The sequence below is a fragment of the Podarcis raffonei genome, chromosome 4, assembly GCF_027172205.1.
Source record: "Podarcis raffonei isolate rPodRaf1 chromosome 4, rPodRaf1.pri, whole genome shotgun sequence".
Taxonomy (NCBI): Eukaryota; Metazoa; Chordata; class Lepidosauria; order Squamata; family Lacertidae; genus Podarcis; species Podarcis raffonei.
The window spans coordinates 35,077,109-35,091,047 of record NC_070605.1 but is presented as its reverse complement, the minus strand read 5'-3'; the positions used below and the strand labels follow the sequence as shown (position 1 = coordinate 35,091,047).

Below are 13,939 nucleotides of genomic sequence, written 5' to 3'. Positions count from 1 at the left end.
TCTGCTACTGCATGTAGAAAATGACTAACATATCACTTTGAAGTTCTGAGAAATCTAAAGTGTGTGAGAACAAGTTTGGGTGTGATGGAAATAAAAAGAAGCAAAAAACCACAGATTGGTGGCATCTAAAAATGTAAATACATTTGTTTCTCAGTTGTTAAGAAATTATTATTATTATTATTATTATTATTATTATTATTATTATTATTATTATACACTAGTGCTATGAGATTTCTGTCAATCAGGTTTATTTTTTTTGGTTTTTTTAAAGGTACCATCATCTCATTTTCAACTGGGAAATTGTGGAGGTTATGTAAAGTTTGCATAACAGTTATGAAAGAAGGGATAATCTTTAAAGCGTATGGAAAAATGGACAGTGTCACTTGCTTTGGTGTTCACACAAAGGAAGAGAAAAAGGAAGTGGCACAATTGTAACATGAGAATCTCATGAAAAGTAAAGCTGATTAACATGAAGCAATCAAATACATTTCCACAAGTATAAAAGAAACTATGGCAATCCTATATTCAGTGGCCTGGTAGCAAATCACATTGCACTAAACGACCCTTCCTTCTGAGCAAACATGGGTAGGATTGCACTGTAAATGACATTCAGCCATGCTACATTGACAACGATTTAAAGAACAAATAATTTTAAAAAGAAGGACTGATTAAGTGGAAACCCATGAAACAAGCTTTTTTAAAAATCCTTTCTGTGCCTACTTTGCTTTCCAACACATACCACTCTTTTTACACACAGACATCTCATACTCCCAACACTCAAACCTAAACTATACTTGAAGTTAAATGTGCTTTTCCACCTAACTTGCAACATGTTTTTCTTTCATGCAACTTGCATTGCCATTTGTGAGAGATAACTAAACACAGCAGCCAATCCTTCCTAGCATGCTGCTGTCTTGATGAAAACTTCTGTTTTGAAGGTGCAGTTGCCATTGGAGGAGATCCTCCATTGGCACCTGTGTGGTGATTCTCCGTCCCTGCAAGCTAACAGCGCTTTCAGAGGACGGATTTTAATCAAGACTGAAAGAAGGCCAGAATAGTTTAAATTTCCCTTCTGTTCTTGCCCTGATACGAGCTGGTACAATATTCATTTTTTTAAAACCCTGCCTGATAAGTAGCTGAAATGTTCAAGTCAAGGGTGAAATCCAACAGTGTACCATAGCCTTTAGGATTGGGAACTGGGGTGGGAGTAAGAGCTTCTCACTGTGCTCAACCTATACCTGCAGTTGGAAGTTCTGCCTTTCTCCTGTAACATGCAAGCACGGTTTAAGTGGTGGACTTAGAACGTGCCTACAGTGGTACCGCGGGTTACAGAAGCTTCAGGTTACAGACGCCTCAGGTTACAGACTCCGCTAACCCAGAAATAGTACCTCGGGTTAAGAACTTTGCGTCAGGATGAGAACAGAAATCGTGTGGCAGCAGCAGCAGGAGGCCCCATTTGCTAAAGTGGTGCTTCAGCTTAAGAACAGTTTCAGGTTAAGAACGGACCTCCAGAACAAATTAAGTTCTTAACCCGAGGTACCCCTGTATTTCTTTCTTCAAATCACCTTCCATAAAAACACAAGAACAGTCTGTTGGATCAGGTCAATGGTCCACCTAGTCCAGCATCCTGTTCTCACAGTGGCCAACCAAATGCCTGCAGGAAACCAGGGAGCAGAACATGAGCTTGAGAGCACTCTTGCCTCTCATGGTTTCCAGCAGCTAGCATTCAGAAGCACTGCTGCCTCCAAATGAGGAGGCAGAGCATCAGTACCATGGCTAGCAGCCATCCATAGCCCTCTCCTCCTCCTCCATGAATTCATCTGATTCTCTTTTAAAGCCATCCAAGTTGGTTGCCACCACTGCCTCCTGGGGGAGCAAGTTCCTTAGTCTGACTATGCACTGCAGGAAGAAGTACCGTATTTTTTGCTCTATAAGACTCACTTTTTCCCTCCTAAAAAGTAAGGGGAAATATGTGTGCGTCTTATGGAGTGAATGCAGGCTGCGCAGCTATCCCAGAAGCCAGAACAGCAAGAGGGATTGCTGCTTTCGCTGCGCAGCGATCCCTCTTGTTGTTCTGGCTTCTGAGATTCAGAATATTTTTTTTCTTGTTTTCCTCCTCCAAAAACTAGGTGCGTCTTATAGAGCGAAAAATACGGTGCTTTCTTTTATCTGCCCTAAATCTTCCAACATCTAGCTTGACTGGATGTCTCCGAGTTCTATCCACTTTCTCCATGCCATGCATAATTTTATAATCTTCTATCATGCCGCCTCTTGTTTGCCTTTTCTCAAAATTAAAAAGTTCCAAAGGCTGCAACCTTTCCTCATAGGGAAGTCGCTCCATCCCCTTGATCACTTTCTTGGCCCTTTTCTGAACCTTTTCCAACTCTACAATATCCTGTTTGAGGTGAGGCGACCACAACAGTACAAAGTACAGTCGTACCTTGGTTTTCAAACAGCTTAGTTCTTGAACGTTTTGGCTCCCGAACGCTGCAAACCCAGAAGTGACTGTTCTGGTTTGCGAACTATTTTTGAAAGCTGAACATCCAACGGGGCTTCCTGCAGTCAATCAGAAGCCATACTTTGGTTTCCGAACATTTTGGAAGTCGAACGGACTTCTGGAACGGATACCGTTCAACTTCCAAGGTACGACTGTACTCTTAATTGTGGTCACACCATAGATTTGTCTAACAGCATTATGGTAATATCGTACGTAGCATGTCTTCCTTTCAGCCATCTATATAACCCTGAAGTTTTGCACCATATACAAAGTAACTAAGCTTAGTCACACGTTTGTCTCAAATCCACCAGCTATAACCACATCCTGCTTCTTAACTGTAGTTCAGTTCAATTATAAAAGGCTTCTAAAATTTTTAATACAAAAAAAATTACAAGAAAGTGATTTTCATGTTATGCTTGCATAAACATGGGTTCCCGCACTATAAAGAAATGGGAGAAATGTCTCGCCTTTAAAAGGGACATGATGCCATGCTAAATTAAATATGCTTTTAAGACCACTGATTTCAATGAAATTAAGCACACTGTAGTCTGTCTTTCAATTATAACATATCTCCAGCTGACACCAGTTTCAACAGTGTCACTTTACATGCTCAGGCATATAACCTACTAGCATTACTTCTTTAGGATTATAGCTCAGTAACACAGGAAGGTATCTTTTTATTTTTAAGAAATGTTCTCTCTACTGAGCATCTAGTTTTTCTGGAAAAGCTTGGTTTAAAAAATAAATAAAAGCTAAAATTCCAATGTAATCGTAAGACTCTGAGAGCGGAAAGGCTAAGGAAAACATCAAAAGGTCACAAGACATGGAATACCATCACGAGATAAGTCACACAGCCCATTTTATTTTCCAGCATAGCCTTGTAGCCTTTGGAAATTCAAAGCCTGCAGTCCTGTGGAAGCATGAGAGCACCGTAAAGAAAAATAAACAGGGGCAAGTGAACAGCAGCATGTCACAGGTATCAGGTTTGCTAACAACTGTGAATCAACAATAAGGTGGAAGAGAAAGGAAGGGCTCTGTTCATTCATCCATCTCAATAATGAGCCCTACCTGTCTATGTCGTACAGAAGGGACTCATAAGAACATACTAGCCGTAACAGCTATTCTCTGCCTCCACAGCTGGAAGTAGCAATACTTCTGAATACCAGTTGCTGGGAACCATAGGAAGGAGAGGGCTCTTGTGCTCATATCTTGCCTGCTAGTTTCCCACAGACATCTGATCAACCACTGAGAGAATAGGATGCTGGACTAGATGGGCCACTGGCCTGTTCCATTAGGCTCTGCTGGAAGAAAAATCTGCTGGATCAAACCAATAGCCCATCCAATTTAGCATGCTGTTCTCACAGTGGCCAATCAGATGCCTGTGGGAAACTCGCAAGTAGGACCTGAGCACAACAGCACATGCCATTACCAGCAGCTGGTATCCTGAAGCCTTTTGCCTCCGACTCAGGAAGTAGAACATAGCCATCTAGTTTAGTAGACATGGATATTCTTATCCTCAGTGAGGTCTCACAACCCTGTCCCTTCACACCACTGGCATGCCAGCTTACAGCTAATAACTGTCTCCCACAATACCACTCTTTACCTTGAACGGACCTGATTAGAAATCCTGACTCAAGAGTATAAGCACTTCCAGTCTTCATAAGGCATCTTCAAACTTTTTAGACCCAAAACCCATTGCATTGGCAGACCCGTTTCTGAATCTTTTACTACATCTTCACATGATGGTAGTGCTCCTGCTGAAACCCACCTTGGGTCATGCCACAACCCACTGATGTGTCCCCACACACAAGTTGAGAACCAGTGCCAAAAGGCATATTAATGGGAAAGACTTCAAATAATTAATTCTTGGACCAGCAGCTTTATGAGACACTTCTAATTGCTGTTACACCTCATTCTCATAAATGCTTGCCTCTTATCAAAAGGCAATTACTCCACAAACTGCAGGAGATAAGCTTCCCCAACAGTTAGCAGATGCCTGCCCCATTGCCCTTCTTTGAGGCTATACAGGCAACTCTCAGCGTACACGGGGATTATATTCTGGGGATAGCAGATAAAGCCAAAATAATGTATAGTCAAAACGCATTGGGTTGCATGATGGGTGGGATTGCCAAAGTCTATTTCCACGGATGCCTCACCCTTTTGATAGAAAAAATAATTGCCAAGCACATAAAGCTGAATGTCCACAAGTTAAATGCATGCAAATTGTGAGTTACCTGTATATTGCATCTCAGAATACTGAGGGGACCGCCTTCCGTTATGCTGGCCAGCTTCCCATTGGCTGCAGGAAGCTCCTGCAGCCAATGGGAAGCTGCACATGCCTCCTCCACACTGGAAATAGCATTTGAGTGTGTGTGTGCGCATGTGCGCACTCCGGCCCACCGCGGCATCTGTGGGACCGTGAACTGGCCCAAGCCACAAAAACTTTGCTGACCCCTGAGAAAGATTATTTGTATGTGAGGGGAGCTAACTGGTTAGCAGATACTTCTTACTGGGTTAACCTTTAGTGCTGAAAGACAAGGAAAGTTTCTGGATCTGCAGCCAGTGTTAGAAACTGAGATATGAAAGCTAGGAGCTAAACGGCACCTTAAACCTAGGTTATGGGGGCAACAACGGAATGTCTAGGCACACTTTTTTAATAATAAGAATACAAAGCTGAAAATGAATGAACTGAAGCTAAAATATTATGTTCATCTTTCACATGGTCTAGTCCTTACCCTGCCCAACCCCCTAATATCCTTAGGAGGGTCTCTTCTCCAGTCTTCAGAGAGTAGCTGGAAGGGGGGAAGCAAAAAAAAAGGTCCTCCTTTCCTTCCACTCTGAGTTTTAATCAGAAATCTTAGGTGCAGGACTGCTCCCAGAGGTCAAAAACTGCTTGTGCTTATGAAATCCCGTCGCAAAATGCGCCTAAAACAATGGGAGTTTCGAACACTGCCTGCAGCTTGAAAATTTGCTACCATTTCAGCTCTGAAAATACTTTTTTTTTTACAGGTTCTGCAATCCTATTGCAGTCCATTGATATACATTAGAGAAGGGTGAGTTAATGTGATGATTCCCACACTGCACACACAGTGTTAAGGACCCACCCTACCAATGTAAGAGCCCCAATTTTGAATTTGTTCTTACTAATTTTGAAGGTACATCAGGTTTAAGGACTTGTTTGCTTTGTTCTGTTCCTTCTACTCTTTTATTAGCCACCTTGAGTCTTTCAGAGAAATCAAAGATATATAAATTGTTAAAATAAATAAATGCTAGTAGGGTTAAGAGGGAGGTCTGCAAAGGCAGAACCAAGGGAAAGCTAGGATCCAATGGGAGGCAACTGATTAAGAAGGGGGGGGGACCCTGCAAAAGGACAGAGTTCACTCCTCATTTCTCATCTAACTGCCTTCAGCTCCCACTCACTAATGCCTTAGGATTACATCCTTAAATCTCTCATTGGCTTCAGCCAGCATGGCAAACTCTCCATACCACTATACGTCAGGCAGGGGATACAAATCCATAAATGTCAGCTTGTATAGCACATGAACTTTCTTTCCAAAAGAACAAACATCTCTTTGTAATCAGAGGTTGCCTACTATACAAAGCTTTCCTTTGCACTAAGGACAGGACTGTGTATGCTAAAGAAATGAAGAGAATTAACCGAGAAAACCAAATTCTATGTCCTTGCATAGATTGTCTGAACTTGCATAATTCTCCTGCTTCTAACAGATATTGGTGAAGGAAAGTGGGGGTGTTGGAAACTAAAGCTTTAGATCCTGGGCACTGGAAATTCTACTAACAGCAAAATCCTATGTAACAAGGTCTCTAGTTTTCAGCCAAGCCCCCGGCTGACTACTGACTACTACAGTCACTGCCTAGTGTGCACACTTGTGACCTGCATCTTTGTTACATAAGTAAGGTCTGGAAACTTGCTTTTTTAAGAAGAAGGGCAAGGAGGAGGATCTCAGATGCTAAGTTCCATATACAGGTAACCAACCATGAGCTTTTGTGGATCTAGGGCTCTTAGTAGACCACTGGCTTAATATGAGTCAACAGTGTGATGCAGCAGCAAAAAAAGGTCATGCTATTCTAGGCTGCATCAACAGACATATAGATAGTGTCTAGATCAAGGGAAGTAATAATACCACTCTATTCTGCCTTGCTCAGACCATACCTGAAGTACTGTGTCCAGTTCTGGACACCACAATTTAAGAAGGATATTGTGCAGATGAATAATAATAATTTATTATTTGTACCCCGCCCATCTGACTGCGTTTCCCCAGCCACTGTGGGCGGCTTCCAACAAAGATTAAAAATACATTAAAATGTCACACATTGAAAACTTCCCTAAACAGGGCTGCCTTCAGAAGGTGACCAAGATGATAAAGGGCCTGAGAACCAAATGTTATAAGGGTTTGAGGTAACTGGGTATATTTAGCTTGGAGAAGACTAAGAGGATATATGATAGCCATCTTCAAATATCTGAAGGGCTGTCACATGGAAGGTGGAGCAAGCTTGTTTTCTCTTGCTCCAAAGTGTAGGACCTGCACCAATGGATTCAAGTTACATGAAAGGAGGAGATTCTGACTAAACACCAGAAAGAACTTCCTGAAAGTAAGAGCAGTTTGATGGTGGAACATGAGGTTATGGACTCTGCTTCCTTGGAGGCTTTTAAGCGGAGATTGGATGGCCATCTATCATGGATGCTTTAGTTGAGATTCTTGCATTGCAGGGATTTGGACTAAATGACCTTGGAGTCCCTTCCAGCTTTACAGTTCTACAATTCTATTATTCATACTGTCTTTACAACAGTTTCATTTAGTGTGCCTCTCCCTCTGACTTTCTACTGTCTATTTTTGTCCTGTTTCAGCCGTTTCAGTATTTGACTCACTACTCTGCTCACACATTTAACTTTCTCCTTCCTTCTGCTTCCTGATAAAGATCTAAATAGGACTGTGTGCCTTCCAGTGTTTGATTTAGAAGATTTATATGCCCCTGCCTTTTAAATCCAAGAGCAGCGTCTCATTGTATAATAAAATAATACTGTGATTATAAAAATGCAAACACCATAAATCATGAAAACATCTAAACCCACAGCTATCTAACAGCAGTAACAGGACTTTGCTTTATACAAGGACACAAGAAATAAATGGTTGCTAAGTTATGGGTTGAAATGGTCACACCTGCAATGCAGCCTTGACCAAGGTAAGCAACAATTCCTTACCATCTATCAGCTTACCAGAGCCATTACTCAATCTGCCCATGCAACCTCATGTAGTTGGTGGGCTAATAATTTTTTAGGCATTTGCAAAGCTACTACCAACAGAGCAGCAATGGGACAGATTACATCCTACAACTCACAAGGGTACTTTATTAGACAGTTGCAATTTCAAAGGAAGAAATGGCTGGAGGCAACTGACAAAAGCAAAAGGTAAGGGTTGAGGCCTACCTCATAGATGCTCTTTCTCAGCAGTTTAACAGCCATGCCTGCTCTTGGTGTTCCAAGGAGTTGCTCATACAAGTGTTTTTGCTGGACAAGTATATACTGGACAATCTACCACTGAGCTCCCCACCAGGTTAAGTAGTGGAGGAATGAGGTTCCTGGCTCAGACCAGATTACATATGGACTACTCCACTGCCTGCACAGGTTACAGTAGCCTGCACTGCACTGTTACTTTGTTGAGCTAATCAGTGCTCTTCGGAGTAAAATTGTGCCACTACATGCTACTATTCTCTCATTCAGGGTGAGGTCAAGTGCTGTAAGAGAGGAAAGCAAAAACTCTCTTGAAGAAAGTTTGAGTCCCTTTCCTGAACAAGTTCCTTTCCGGCCACCAACTCAAAGCCATGCTCTCCAAATTGCTTTCCTCCCTGCAGGGAGAAAGATGCTCCCCCACATAGGTTAAAAACAAGCAGCTTGGGGAGGGGGGTGATTTTGAGATGCAAAGCAAACGTGGAACCTAGAATTAAGTAGCCTCTCCCTTCCTGCTTTTCTTCCAGTTAAGATTTGTAGCCTACATAGGATCCTTTTGCTTAAAAAAAAATGCAGAGAAAAGGAGCATGGAACTCCTTCAAATGTCTAGATCAGTGCTTCAGTGGATTACAGGGAAAGGGCACTCTGAACACATGCAAGTATGCATGGTATATACGGTATGTTCCCAAGCCTGCATTTTCAGAGTGACTAGTGCACACTCAAAGCCATCTTTTCCACACCTCTGAACTCCCCAAAGACTGGCTCTTTTCTGTTCCTGAACAGACCAAGACTATAGGATGTCCCTATTTTCATTGGAGAAATGTTAGAGAGTATGCTTTCAGGGCTGCTCTGCGTAATGCTTGACAAGGAAATTGAGAATAACCACTGGATAATGCATTCCAGGCCTTGATTCCAAATTCTGCCTGGGACAACATGTAGTCTTTGCATAATGTTGAAAAAAGTTGGAGGTGTACCTTTTACTCAAGCTGTGATATACATCAACAGCTTTACATCAGCTTAGTGTATTTTCCCCTCAATGAAGGTTACAGATGTTGCCCTAAGGCTATGTATTCATAGTGCATGATGTCACAGTAAGCAAGTTAAACACTATTAACTTGAGTAGGAGTGGGAAAGCTGGTTTTTATCCCTTGTACTTCTGAAAAACTTCTTGAGCAAAAGTATGTCCAGCCTCAGTGCTATGTGTGCACTTCAGTGTTCCTAAAATGTGGACTGAGGTCTGTCCTCAAACCAAAATTTTAAAATAAAAGCTTTTAAATATAAAATTGTATAGAAAGCATGCAAAAATTATTCATTTCCCCAGAAGTATATTCCATCATTTCTCCCAGAAGTAGATTGAAGGGAAGAATAAATCTTTATTTATAAAAAGTGTATTTATAAAATTAATTTTGACAGGATATTTTTAACCTGTTGCTGTTCATAACTTAGCACCTAAAATTAGTGTTGGAAGGTATGGATAATTTTTTGCAGATTAGTTCCAAATACAGGGCTTATACCAGTGCTTAAAATTCCCCTGACACCAGGTGAATTTGCGACCATGTGGAGAACTCTGAATGCCAGGTTGGTGACTGACATCTCCATCTGGCTGGCCCCTCCAGTTTTCTTAATGAAGCAAGCAGAAGAGCTTACGGTAGTTATTGCATTTATATCTCATCTTTTTCTCCAAGGAGTACATGGTTCCCCCTCCGCGCAGTTAATCCGTACAATGACCCTGTGAGGTAGATTAAGAGGCTGTGACTGGCCCAAGGTCACCCAGTGAGCTTCCTGGCTTGAGTGGGCATTTGAACCCTGTTATCTCACAGGTCCTATGGGGCAGCTATATAAATTAAGTACCGTATTAGCTTGAATTTGTTTTATTTGATGCGTTGTAAACCACTTTGGCATTTTTTCTTTAAAATATAAAGTGGCATAGAAATCCAATAAATACTAATAATAACAACAACAGTAAATCTCACTGGGAAAAAGGTGCCTAGACATTGCATCGCAGTGACTGTAAACTAGGTTTAAGCTGCCGTTTGGCGATTAGCTTATATACCTGAGTTTGTAACACTGGTTTATACTCTCCTTCTCTAACATGGATTAGAATTGCAAATGTACGTTTAATTCCCCCTCCCCCACTTAAATTTTAGATCTTCGAAAGGAAGGAGGCATTCTGCACAACACTGCTGCAGAGATGCACTTCAACTTAATCAGTCTCCCTACAAAATCCTGGCTGAAATGTTCTAAGACAGTGATATCCAACAGGTAGATCTACGATCTGCTCAACAATGATTCCTTCATAAAAAAAGTTCAACAACCTTGGTAGATCACTGCCAGTTTTTTAATAGTGGGAGTAGATCTCAGTCTCTTGAAAGTTGGGCACGCCTGTTTTAAGAGGAAGCCCATATCCAAAAGTAAATGACAACAAATCATATGCAGAGGAGAAGTGAATATTACAAACCCCAAAACACGGCTAAGAGGTAACACATCTCCAAAGGATGTGGGTAAATTATATAAAAGCAAATCAAGTGCACTGGAGAATTACATTACAAATCAATCTGTTTTAAATGGGACTTCTAATCAAATCAGCTTTATCTTCTCTTTTCTCCCCCAATAGCCTAAAAATAAAACAGGCTGTCAGTTTTTCTAAAAACAGACATGGATCTCTAGCTGGGGATTTCCCCAAGGAATGGTCCAAGAACCACAGAATCAACCTGAGAACGACAACAAAATATTTTCCATTGCTCTATAGCCTGTGTTTCCTTGCCTTTCCAATAAATTTCCTTCATGTGCAAAACCTAAAACTAAAACCTAAAATAAAAATGGGACACATGCAGAGAGAAAAGCCTTTAGAAGCAAACTGTGATGAACATGTAAAGCATGTTTGAGCAACTTTGTTCAGTTTGCCTAGTTTGCATTGCAATCTGACAGACATTTCTTACTAGTAAGCACCATTAAAATCAGTGGGATTTGGAAGTAAAGATGTTCAGGGGTGGACTACACAGTCTATAAATAGGTCTTATGATTACCGTGCAGCAAGCAACAAAGGGAAGCCACAGCTTGAAACAGTAAGCAACAGTTTTGACAACCAAATAACCATTTCTCTCTAAACCCATGCCCATTTACAGTGTCCAAATTTCACTCTGTCCTCTACAGATTCTTAGGCACATGCACTTACAGAATTTGCTATTCCAGATTACAGAACCTTTAATTCATCCATGTTGGTCTGGTCCACTTACCTAGGCTGAATTTACACAGAAGTCTATTCCATTTTCACAATGTTCCCCTAACTGTCATTTTTGCACATTCTATTTGAACTTCCACCCTTCCGGAAACACAGCAGAATATAGCACCCATTTCTGTATTATTTGCAAATGAAGTCTAGAAGGAAATAACACGGAAATGAGAGCTAAACTTGCGCTATATTCTGCTACATTTCCAGAAATGGCTTCTATGACACCTAAAAGTTCAAATACAATGCTGAAATTAGCATTTAAGGGACAGTTGGGATAATGGAATTAACTGCTGTGTGAATACAGCCTCAAAATGATTTCCATTTAGCTTTCAAGCAAATGGACCAGAGATGAGTACATACGGATGATGTGTAATGTTTAGTGGATTTAAGCCTGATGATTTCAATGGATCTAGTCTTGAGTATACATTAGTTGGATATCACCTAAGTATATTTATGATTGATATTGGTTGTAAAACAAAGGCAATTAACATCACTAGGGCCAAAGTCTTGACCTCAATAAAATTCAGAATTTTACCTTTGGGGAAGTCTGGATTTGTGGAAAGACAAATGTTTGTAGAGAGTGGGAATGGTTTTGTTAAACCTTCCAGCCGCAAGCTGTAAAACCAACACATAACAGGCACAAGGTACTTGGGGGGAAAAGTCACAAGAGGTGAAGGCTGTTCTTGTTTAAACTTGCCTAACTTTCACCGCGGAAAAAATCAAAGGGCCCAGACATCTCTTTAAACTGTTTGCGCAGACTCACCTCACCAGAACCAAAACCGAATAAATGTTTTTAAGAGCGTAGGAAGAAAAGTGAGACGGAGAAAATTATAAGCCACAACGATTGAGGGGGCGGGCTAGTGAGGGAAGGGAAGACAGGGCCACCGCTGCCTGTCTGCATTTAACCTTTTCAAGGAGCGATGCTGCCGCCGCAGCAGCCGCTCTCTACCACGTCGGCCCTTTTCGGCTGCTTGCTAACAGCACCGAGAGGGAGGAAGTCACGCCTCTCTCAGCAGATCTCGTTTCACTCCGAGGCCTTAAACTTTTCGCCTTTTTTCCTGGAAGCACGGGAGGCAGGAGGGACAGGGAGGCATGGAAACCGGGAAAGGTTTCCCCTCCGGCTTTGAAAAAAGCACGAGGAGAGAAGCCCCGAGATCTGTGATCGCTACAGGATTCCTCCCCAGGAAAGCGCGGGCTGCCTCTGACGCCAATGCGAGGGGAAGTTTGAAAGGAAGAAAGCGCTCTCTCCGTCTGCCTCGCTCCCAAACTTCACGCCACGTTGGGAGGGGGGAGGTCGGGGAGAGACAAAGGCAGGACCTCGAAACCCGCGCGGATGCCCGGGGGGGCACTTTTCTCTCCCGTCCTAAAAAAGTTTGAAACCGCATCGCCAAGCTCCTCTCGAAAGCCGCCGCGCCTCGTGCAGCCACGCGCTGCCTCGCTCCAAGCCTGAGGTGGGAAAGGCTTCAAGGCTTGCAGGACCTACCCGCTTTCCCTTTGCTTTCGTACGCAGAGATCCCGCCCCCCCCCCCCCAGCTACATCCAGGTGGGAAAGAAATAAACCGCTTCAGGTGAGCCCAGGGATTTGCGCGGAGTGTCACCCTTGGTACCCGGCAATCTTTCCGCACAAAGCCTTGCATCCCACCCGCCCCCATTTCTGCAATAGACTGAAGCGCAGAGAGAAGAAGGGTCGCCTCGCAAGCGACCTCGTTCAACTCACCCAGGCTGGCCCCTTCCCTCCCCGCTGGCCCAAGAGGCAAGTCCTCCCTCAGAAGTGGGGAAGGCGCCAGCGTCGTAGCAGCCAGGCAGCTGCGGAGATCTTTGCAGCGTCAGGCGGCCCCTCTTCTCCACAGACGTTCGCTTTTCCTTACCGCGCCCGGCGGGCTGCTGCTCTTTCGCTAACCTCCAGCGTGGCTGGAGCCGCTTGCGCTGCAGCGCCGGGGCTTTCCCGCCTTGGGCTCCCAGCAGCCTGTGCTTCCCGGCGGCGGCTCCTTGCTGCCTCACTCTTCGGCCCTCCCGTCGCTCCGGCGGGTCTTCAGCGCGAAGGGACGGAGCCTCATCTGGGCAGGAGGCCGTGGCGGAGAGAGGGAGGAGGGAGACGGACGGACGGACGGTGGGAGGGACGGAGGGACAGAGCCTGGCGCTAAGACGGCGCTGCGCCGCCTCGGCTGCGAGCAAGAAGTCCGAGAAGGCGAGGGAGTCCGCGGCAGGAGGAGAAGCAGGCTCCGCCCGCTGCAGCCGCCAACAACGGCCTGCCCACTCGAGGAGAGGGAAGCCCTCCAGGTCGCGGGGCGAGCCCGGCCCCTCCTCCGAGCACAAGGAAAAGTTCAGAGGCAGGCGAGGAGACGGGGCAGCTGGACGAGTCCGCGGCGCTCTAGGGGACGCCACCCGAGCGAGGTCTCGGAGGGCTTTCGCCTGCCACAAGCCAGCCCCCACTATTGCTGAGTATTGGAGGGGGGCCTTGCAGGCCTGGGTGAGCCCGGCCCCCTGCTCCAGGCAGGAAAGCTAGAGCCGGGCTGAGCCTCCCCACCTTGAAGACTCCCAGGAAGGGAAACCTCCTGCGCCAACCTGGTGACTTTATTCGAAGGTTAAAAGGTTAGGGCGCTTTGGGCTGGGAGGACACATTCCCTTAAAGAGGAAGTGGACTCCTAGGGGCCGAGGTCCCTTCGCCCACCCCTACCCCAGTGAAATATTTGAGGCGTCCGCCCCCAAAGTTGCTGGCCATTGCCATTCAAATAGTGTCCGT

At 44.1% G+C, this 13,939-nt stretch overlaps 1 protein-coding gene across 1 annotated transcript in view; it reads right to left on the bottom strand.

Moving 5' to 3' along the window:
• ST3GAL6 (ST3 beta-galactoside alpha-2,3-sialyltransferase 6) overlaps nt 1-13,698 on the bottom strand; it is a 43,528-nt gene extending 29,830 nt beyond the window's left edge. The window contains exon 1 of the mRNA XM_053386177.1: nt 13,065-13,698. The gene's annotated coding sequence lies outside the window, so the exon portion shown is untranslated. The remainder of the gene's footprint in view (nt 1-13,064) is intronic.
• Between the last annotated feature and the right edge of the window lie 241 nt (nt 13,699-13,939).